Here is a 9,396-nt window from a genome sequence, read left to right as displayed (position 1 = left end):
ACAAACAGGTGGGGACCAGGTGAGCGCTTCAGGGAGATGCCTGGAAGGCGGGCTGGGCTGTGCTGGGAATGGTCTGGATCAACCGAGCCAAGGAGTTGGCTTTTACTCCAAACTCGAAGTTTCACTTGATAATTACCCTCAGCTACTTGGTGATGATTTCTCAGACTGGGCTTCATTTTAAAGTGCCTCTTCTTTCTCTCCCCTTCTTGCACCATCCTTGTCCTCCAGGTCTGGTTTCAGAACCGGAGAGCCCGAATCCCGAAGAGCAGCCAGAGGAGGCCAGGTGTGGAGGCGGACGCCCAGCTTCCAGGGCCCGTTCAGCGCGGCAGCTGCGCCCCAGACTGCCCGTGTCAGCAAAACCTTGTGGGGGCCCCGAGCGATGCTGGACACTTCTCTGGGGAGTCTGGGGCCGCTGCTGCTCAAGCCCTTCCCTCGGGGCATGCTGATGTCCTGAACGAGAATGTGGCCTTGCCTGACCTGGAGACTCCAGTCAGTGCGATGGGCGAGCCTTCCAGAAATTTCCATTACTCTCCCTTGACCTTCAGCCCTGAAGCTGTGTGTTCACTTCGGGCTCCCCTACAGCCCCTCTTCCAGCAGGAAGCTGGCTTTGGTGGAGCTCAGCAGGGGGACCCAGGACAGCTCCTGTCCTACAGGGACTGCACCCTGCAGGGGTGGGAGCAGCCTCCTCCCTCGGAACAGCAGCCGTGGTGGGGCTGGCAGCCTTCTCCCACGCTGGAGCCCGAGATGGCGCCCCAGCAGCCACTGCCCCAGCATTTGGGGGCCTGGGAGCAGCCACCGCCATCCCCTCCACCCTGGGAGCAGTGGCCGCAGCCCTCACCTGTGGAGGAGCTTGCTGGCATCTGGAGCGGTTTTCCTACCTCCCTCAGAGACAGGATGCTGGCGAGGGGCCCTGGGGCACCCCAGCCCTCACCCCCACAGCTGTGGGGCAGCCCCTGAAGATGCTCCCTGAGCAAGATGTTGAAATGACTTAACTCTCTGGTGGGTAGGAGAGTAAATCAGCAACAATTCCTCTGTACACTTAAGGCAGAATTAGAAAAGTGCAACAGTTTGTGTCCTCGCCCCCGGAGAGGTGCCCCAGCCTAGCGCTCAGGCAGCTGGGGTCTGTCATAAGGTGCAGAGAACCCCCAGGGGATCTTTATGTGGGAGAAAAAAGGGATTTTTAAACCCTGTCTGTCCTGCCTCCTATTAATTGGTAAACATGGAGCACTTAAAATGCCCTGTAAACGCTAGAAGGGCCTTGGGGCCGTGTGGGTCTGACAATAAAGGATGAGGACTCACTCTGGCTGTGTCTGTGCACCTGGAACAGATCGCCCCTCTTCTCCGTGTGCTCCGTGCTGCTGCCTCTGCATGGCCGTCACGGGGCTCCTCTCCCGTTCTCCCCACCTCTCCCCATGGCCAGCGGTGTGTGGCTTCTGCAAGCTGTGGTGTGAAAGGGACGGGTGTGAGTAGAGGGGAAGCCGGGAGGATGGGTGACATTTACCCCGTCTCCAGTCCACAGCATAGCTCAGGCCCTCCCCAACACTCACCTGTACGAAGAAGCAGGGGTGGGGGGGGGAGCCAGAGTGGAGCCAGAGTGTGTGCTCAGCAGTGGCCATGGTCCCTCCTGGTTGGAGAAATGAAGACCCCTCTTGGTCACAGGGAACCAAACTGAGGTTACAGAGAAACAATGAGCTTCACTCACTTTCCAGGCAAGGATGCAGGAGACCCGTCGCCCCGCGGCCCTTGGGAATGCAGGAGCCGAGCACCGGCTGGTGGTCGCACACGTCACTTGGCAGCTGCCTGGCCACTCTGGAAAGGAGGGGGAGGGAAGGGCGCACGTTGGCAAAACTGCAGGACTTCTGTGAACGACGGTGCATTGGCCTCTTGGTCCCCAGGTCCCCCTGCTTGTCCCCAGCCCGCTCAGGTGTGTGGATCGGCACGTACCCTCCTGGCCTATGGTCACTGTGACCCCCCAGCTCCCGTTCTCCTGTCCCAGGTGACAGGCCCCGCTGAAGGGGTGTGCAGGCCAGGTGCCGGTTGCGAAGCGGTCTTTGTCAGGAACCTGCCCTGTGTTACCTGTTCTGTTTGGATTTCCCAGGCCGGGGCTAGAAGCGGCAGGAGCAGAGCTATGTGGCAGGGGACGTGGTGGCTGTCCTGTTCAGATGCAATAGGGTGAGGGCTCGGTGGACCACTGATGGGAGGGTGTTCTGACTCCCCGCCTTCATCTCAACACCTTGAACATGTGAGTCTACATTAGACTGGATCAACAAACCGTGGCCTTCACCATGTGCCAGGTTGTGGTAGGGACCAGAGAGAAGGTACCTGCCATCCGTGTATTAAACACCCGGGGTGATGCCGGGCCCAGGACTCGCCTGCGCTGAGATGCTCAGTGGGCCACGTTCTTCCTCTGAAGTGAACCGCCGGCATCTCCAAGCTTCCTGTTGCTGCCAGAGAATCCAAAGGAGCGGTTTCTTTGTCTCCGCAAGAAATTCGTCTTCACTGGAGGAAGGACTTTATGGGACTGGTATGTGGTAGGAAATGGTCTGGGATATACAACAGGGATCCAGGCCCGTGGAGGCCCCAGGTCTTCTCGGATGACAACTCCTGGGTCAGCAGCCGGCCTCCCTGTCCCCAGCTGCCCGTCCCCCAGCTGCCCGCAGCTGGCTGGAGGGAGTCTGAGGAGCAGGGGAAGAGCCGCAGTGGGAGCGGGGTTCAGGTCTGCCCCAGCTCTCCTAGCTATGGGGTCTGGACGGTATTTCTTCTCTTACAACCTAGTTTCCTTAATTACAGGGCGGCACTGGAGTGCTCATTTGGGCTAAGACAGTGGTTCAAGCATAAACAAACATAAGAGAAAAGAGGGGGCTCTGCTATTAGGGAGAGAGTTACTGCAGACAAAACTCTCCATATGACAAAGTGGGGCAAAATAAGCATTTATAATAGCAGAGAAACTTAACAAGTTCAGATAATGATGAATAGCACCTCCCAGGGATGCCTGGGGGCTCGGTCAGTAAAGCCTCTGCACTCGGCTCCGATCAGGATCTCGGGGTCCTGGGATGGAGTCGCCTGTCGGGCTCCTTGCTCAGCAGGGAGTCTGCTGCTCCCTCTCCCTGCCCCTCTGGGGTCATGGCGTGTGCATTCCTTGCTCTCGCTCTCTCTGAAAAATCTTAAAAAAAAAAGCACACCCCAAGATGAAATTACAATGAAATGGGCAATAAACATATTTTAAAAATCGTTTTAAAATTTAAAAAGCAAGGCAACTTAAAATAGTGCCATGCCATTTTTTACCTATTATATTGGATTAAAAATGAAAATAGATATCACATAGTACAATATTTAAGGATATGCATAAGAGCTTCGTTTATAATAGTAAAAATTGGGAGAAATTTGCCAAGCTTAAGGAACATAGAATGGTTAATTATACGGATCTTCTAGAACATGAACTATTATGCACCCATTTCAAACAATGTCCTAAATGAATATTTAACTGACACATAGTCTTATTTCCAACATCTGGGCGAGAACCATTCAGCTAATTAAATCCTCTACCTTACAGGAAATATTCTGAGCAGATAATTAGCCAGACTCAACCTCTTTCCTTGTCCTTTTTATTAAATCTCTCCAGGTAATTATAAACGCCTTCAAGGCATACCAGCACCATTCAGATGAATCACTTGAAACTTCTGAAATGCTCCTGGTCCGGGTCCTGGTCCGGGTCAGGCCCAGGCTGGGGGTGGTTGGGCAGGAGTGGGGGACCCAGGAGCAGAAGCTGTCCATCTGAGCTCCGGGTTCTGGAGCAGAGAGGGGCAAAGATGTTTGCTGAGAAATTCTTTCCTTGGGTTCGGTGGGCTGAACATCAACACCAAGGGATCCTTCCCCGTTCAGCCCCCAAACACGTGTCAGTCTGCGGAACGCATTTGACTTCTAGGAGGTCTCCCTTATCTCTGCGGCCTCTCAGCAGCGAGCACTCCCGACAGGCCGCTTCCTGGAAGGTGGGTGTGAGGGGCATGAGAAGCAGAAGCAGGGGTGGTGGAGGGCCTGTGCTCATCTCCCCACACGGTCCGGTTCCGAGAGGAGAGACTGGGAGGAGGACAGAAGGTGACCAGTGGCCCCCCACACTCGGTGCGGTGCCTGCGGGTGTTCTAGAGAGTGTAGATGGAGGCTGACAGGGGTCACCCCAGCCCCATCTCTGTCTGAAGCCTGGGCTTGCATCTCGGCTATGGAGGCCAAGAAAAACAAGGCTGTACCCACCTCGAGTCTAGCCCTGACATAAGTACAGCCATCTGGACAAAGCCAAAGCCGGCACCTGGCACCCCCTCTGCACCCGCTCCCCTCCCCTCGCTACTATGTGTGAACAAATAGTTAACTTGTAAAAATCACAGTCCTGCAAGACAGGAGTCTCCCTCGGTTTACAAATGTCCCAGTGCTAAATCTCACTAACAAGGACGCTTGATAGGAGGAATGCGACATTCCACCAGGAAACTCCCAACTGTCTTCATGTTAGTGTCTCATTAGAGGGGAAAAACGGCCTTGGCTTGATAGTAACCAGGCCTCCAATATCCTGACAGTCTTCTTTACCCCGATAGCCCTTCTGAACACCCCCTCTGTCCTCACCCACCGCCAAGTTCACCTCTACTCTGCCTTTAAAAACTCTGACTGTAATCTGGTTCAGGGTCTAAGTCCCTACTCTGCTGTGTCGGGTATACTTGGGCCCAAGCTTAAGCTCATCAAATAAAGCCTCGTGTGATTACATCGGCGTTGGCTCCTGGGTGGTCTCTCAGACGCGAAAACTCGGGCACAACATTGGCCTTATGGGTTTGGCAACTGCCCTGCCTGCCTCGCAGAGGACAGCATGTGGGGAAGGGCTGGGACCGGCACTCTAGGGAGAGGCTGGAAGGTCCCCCATGGCTTTCTATGGGGCTGGGAGCACCAGTGCAGCACTGTCTGCGTGTAGCCATCAGCTAATGGACGGGTGCAGGGGGGCAGCACTTATCCCGATGACAGGAGCACTTTCCATCTTCACGTTGTTTTTCCAAAGGTTGATCCCAGGTTCCTCCGTCTGCTAAGCCCAGAGCACAAGAACGCACTCCGCATGATGGTTTCCCCCAGTCCCACCCACATCTCAGCGCTGGGGCATTTCCCACCTGCTCGGGCATCCAAGTCTCTCTGTTGGGTAGGACTGTGGACAATCAATTGGAGGGTCCTCCCTTGTCTTTTTACATTTTTGTCCACCTTTTCGCGTTTATTTATCTTCCAAGAAGCGGGGGATTTTTCTTTCTCCTTTCCTCACCCTCGACTCTTCTTTTCGAGTAAAGACAGAGTCCTGGGGTTACGGTTGCCATCATCCCTCCTCGCCCATGGAGATCTGCGGGGGCAGGACCTGGGATGGATGGCCAGAGCGGTGGGGGGATCACCATAATGTCCCTCGGCCCCTGAGGCCCTAGGTGTTGCTCTGCCTGTCCGAAGGGCTTGGGGTGCGCGGGGTCACTGACAGGGCTTGCATGCGGTCTCAGACTCTGATGAGCTAAAAATGGTGCCAACCTTACTGCAGTGGGTCTCGATGGAGGTGAGCACCCCGGGCAGGTGTTTGGGCACACCCCACTTGCCCCATTTTAGAAGGACTTTGGCGTTTGCATATCACCGAGGAAAAATGTTATTGCTACTGTCGGGTCAACAACCACAAGAACGTCTTCCAAGGACTGCGTTACATCTCCCACCTTCTTCTCAACACTTAGCTCCGGTGCTCTCTGGAAATCCTCATATTTGACACTGGGATTATGGAAATTAACCTCTGATTTCCTTGACTTTTTTTTTTTTTAAGATTTTATTTGTTTATTTGACAGACAGAGATGACAAGTAGGCAGAGAGGCAGGCAGAGGGGGGGGCAGGCTCCCTACTGAGCAGAGAGCCCGATGCGGGACTTGATCCCAGGACCCTGAGCCGAGGGCAGAGGCTTAACCCACTGAGCCACCCAGGCGCCCCTCCCTAACTTTTCTCTGTTCTCTTTTTCTGTGTACCATTATTTTCCTTTGTGATATTTCCTCAAATTTTTCTTCCAACCATCCTATTGGGTTTTTAATTACTCGCCTCCTGCTTTCTTCTGTTCTAAATGCTCCTTTTTGTGGCATCCATATCCATATTCTTATTTCCTCTAAAGATACATAATATACGTATAATATCCTCAGAGATCATATGTTTGTGGGTATAATGCTAATTTTGAAGTTTTTTTTTTCTTTACAGACTTCTGTTCCTCCAAGCTGAGTCCTTCTTTTTTCTTGTTTCGGTCTTATTTTCCATTTCAGAAGGTAATCCACGGTTGTCTGCTCACGGTTGAAGATAAGCAATGGAAGGGCTTCCCGGAAGTTCTGCAAGTGGGTGTGGCTTGTTGACCTTGCCAGACTCTGTGGGGTGATCTTGTCCTGCTCCGCTGTCGGGTCAGCCCTCAGCCCAGAGCTTCTCTCCACAGAACAGACGTCTGTCCAGCGACTGTGGCCATCACACAGCCCTGTGGGGCGGCGACAGGGGTCTAGGAGCAAGCTGCTTCTTACACTTAGCGTGGTTCATTGAGATGATGTTTGAATTTCCACGAGTCAACGACCTTCTGTGCTTTAGTTTCCGTCTGAAATACAAGGACAGTGATGCGCTGCCGTGGGCCATCCTTCACAAAGCATCGGGAACAGTATCTGCTGCATGGGAAGCACTCCGTGCTAACTGTCGCATGACGATCAAAGAATCTGCTGTAGCAACTTTGCCTCCTGCTCTTCCCCAACTCCGGCCAGAGTACAGCGTCTTCCTTTCCTGGTGAACAGTCGTGCCAGAGGCTGGCTGCTTGGTTGTTCTTACCCTTGGCTCTCCCCTAAATAACCAATTTTAGACTTTTGGGGAGCCCCTCCAGGTATATTTTGTTTCCTTTTTAATCCATTTCTGCTATTATTTTTATTATTTTCTGCTTTCTGCTTTTTGAGCCAATACACTCCTTTGTTGGCTGTTGGCGCGCACAGAGCACTCCCAGTTCCCAGCGCGGAGTTGTAGTGGACAAGGGGATTCAGCATTCGACCTTTCCAGCTTCCATTACGATTTCTTCCTTAGTCCACCAGTTATGTAGAATCACTGACTGATTGGTTTCTAAGCCTGTAGGCACTGCTTTCGTAATACTATCTTCTTTCATTACTGTTTTATGTTTTAATTGAGTTATGGTCAGAAAATGTAGTCTAGGTGGGTACCAGTTCTGTGAAATTCGTTGAAACCAGCTTTACAGTCTAGGATATGGACAATGTTTGTATGTTTTCCCTTAAACGTTTGCGAAATGATGTGCATTTCCTAACTGAAGGGTGCGGTGTTCTGCCTGCGTCTCCAGAGGGATCAGACCTGCTGATCAGATATTGCCCAGTTGCCGTGACTTAAATGGCAAATCACTGAGAAACATCTTACTACGACTGTAGATTTTTTAGTTTCTCCTGGGATTTCTACGAGTTTCTGCTTTATATTTTTTGAGATTTTATGTACTATTGGACATATCTTCTAAAATTGTTATATTCTCCTGGTAGTTGGGACCTTTACCTGCTACCAGTATTTTCGGCCTCAGAACCGATGCGTGGCCGACGGGCATGGCGGGGCCAGCTCTGGCCACTGTGCCTGCCCAGCCTCCACTTTTCCTTCTCTGTGTGCTGCAGGCATTTCTCCAGACAACACACAGCTCCACCGTCTTCAGGCCACCTGGGAACATACTAGATTTATTTCTGCTGTTGCATTTAGTGCTTCCTAGTGACTCTGATGTTCCCTCTCCTTCCCTTTTTCTGCCTTCCTTTGTATGGTACAACTTTTCCTCAACGTTCCATCCTCCCACCCTATGAATTTGGAAGTGATATACGCAGGAAGTCCTTACTTTTCACAAACCTTAAAAGCTGATTCGGACGACAGAAGGTTTTCTGCAGGCTCTACTTTGTTCCAGTAGGGAAATGATCAGCTTTTCTGCTCTGCTTCTCAGACTCTTCACAGGAAGGGAACGTTCATCTGTTAAAACTTTTGCGTTTAAAGGGACATAAAACCTTCAAAGAAAAACTGCAGTGTGTTCAAACTCAGGTTGGATACTCAGGGCCTCTGATCTCGGGACCAGGACTAGATTTGGATCCAGGGAGACCTCAAGGCATCCTGAACATCCCTAAACCTAAAACTGAACCCCAGTGACGAGGTTTTCTTGGACTAGCTGACTGCCCTTGAAACTGGATCCCAAACTTTCTCCTACAGCTCAACCTCTATTGTTTTACTGAAAATCTTTCCTATCATTTGGAAAGATCAGGATGTGTGCTTTCAACCAGACTCCAAGTTAATGCTGGTCCCCAATCACAGGGCACTCTCGTATTGGGTTATTACTTTCCAATGGGTCACTTCTGGTGGCTCCCTCCCCCTTTTGTTTATCTTCCGATATTAGTCCGATGTTCCCACTCCGCTTTACCTGTCCACTGGCGTCTTCTGCCCCCGTAGAGATCCAGTCGTGGATAATTCTAATCTCAGGCTGATTTCACGGGTGATCAGAGCTCTTTGGTAGGTAATCAGCTCACTTTAGGGAACAGGTTGAAACAGTGCCTCCTACTTCTCCACCATCTTGTCCTGGAAAGCTCAGGATAACAGAGCATTTGCGACTTCAAGGAAAAGCCTAATAAGGCCCCTGCCTTTGGACATCTTAACCATCAACTTCCCTTTTCCCTTTTCTTTGTGAGAGGGAAGGGAATGCCCTTGGAGCGCTCACCCCACCGGGGACCATCGTCGCCCTGTAGGGCATTACAACCAACAACCAGACCCTGAATATGGCTCAGGTATATCTCCCCTTGCCTCACAGCCATTCCTGCCACTGCCTTCTTAGTTAAGGATGGGGTTCCTTCTAACCATCTTTGTATTTTGGCCAAAGGAAAATCGTAAACATTTATACAGATGGCTGATATATCTTCTAGTAGCTCATGACTTCGGAATATTATGGAAACAGCAAAATTTACCTCTGATGAAGATAAAACAAAAACTGGCTCCAATGTTCAAAATTTATTACATGCCACACTTTTGCAGCTGCTCAGGCCATTACCAAGTTTCCTGGGTATTCCAGATGTGACTCCCTGGAGGCCAAAGGAAACCACCTCACTGACATTTCTGCCCCAAATGCTGCTCTCAAAGAGGCCAATAGCCAGACCTCTGTCAAGTCCAAAGGGAAGTTTTCCCAAATGATAATTTGGAAAAATGGAACAGAGACCCCAAAAATTGGCCCCAGAAAATGAAAAACAGTATTAGAAATCTAACAATTATTGGTTTGATAAAAAGGGAGAATTCTGGTTTAGGCCAAAAAACAATCTGCCCACCAGAAGTTCCAAAATTCCCAGTACTTACCACTGTACATGCTTTAAACCACTG

This window comes from Enhydra lutris, unplaced genomic scaffold, assembly GCF_002288905.1.
Source record: "Enhydra lutris kenyoni isolate GAN:26980312 unplaced genomic scaffold, ASM228890v2 scaffoldscaffold33, whole genome shotgun sequence".
Taxonomy (NCBI): Eukaryota; Metazoa; Chordata; class Mammalia; order Carnivora; family Mustelidae; genus Enhydra; species Enhydra lutris.
The sequence above is the reverse complement of the archived record's forward strand: the minus strand, read 5'-3'. Positions refer to the sequence as shown.